This window comes from Octodon degus, unplaced genomic scaffold, assembly GCF_000260255.1.
Source record: "Octodon degus isolate 3935 unplaced genomic scaffold, OctDeg1.0 scaffold01668, whole genome shotgun sequence".
In the NCBI taxonomy this organism is placed as follows: Eukaryota; Metazoa; Chordata; class Mammalia; order Rodentia; family Octodontidae; genus Octodon; species Octodon degus.
The window spans coordinates 3,719-4,387 of NW_004526244.1; positions in this window are offsets into that span (position 1 = coordinate 3,719).

Below are 669 nucleotides of genomic sequence, written 5' to 3' on the forward strand. Positions count from 1 at the left end.
AGACAAAACCGGCATACGGCTGCCGGAAGGAAAGACAGCCAAACTTCATCTCCTCGGGTCCTGGGCCTGAACACAAAAGCACAGCACATGGCACCTGTCAGGCTTGCAGGGAGCAGGCCCAGCATTTCCACAGGTCCCCAGGGTGCAGTGACATGGCCCTGCCTATGGTGCTCCCACCTTCACAGGTCCCTCCCCTGGAAGAAGGCTGCCCTGTGCAGCTCCTCAGCCTGGCCTGAGCTATCATGTGGCTCCACCCCCCAGAGGCTGAGGACTAGGAACAAGGAGCAAGAGAACTCAGCCTGGAGTGGCACCTACACAACAGTCCCCACTGGAGGCCACTTGGACACAGCTGCAGCAACAAGCCCCAGGCTCCAGCCTGCTCTTTTCTCTACCAGTAAGCTGTGCCCTGTCTGGGGACTGCCTCCGACTCCTCCACCCAGCACAGAGCTCAATCTCTAGTATAGCCTATACTTTTGGGAAAAAAGGCCCAGCCTCCCAGGAAAGGGCCCTGTCAGGGTACGAGGCCCCCAGGGTACCCTCAAGCCCCAAAGACCTTTCACCTGTCAACTCTGGGTCACTGGTACCCTGCCCCCCATGGGCCCAACACAAGGGGCTAGAGTTCAAGAGAGTGGGCCCCAGTTACTGGGATCTCTGGAAGGCTCATGGAGT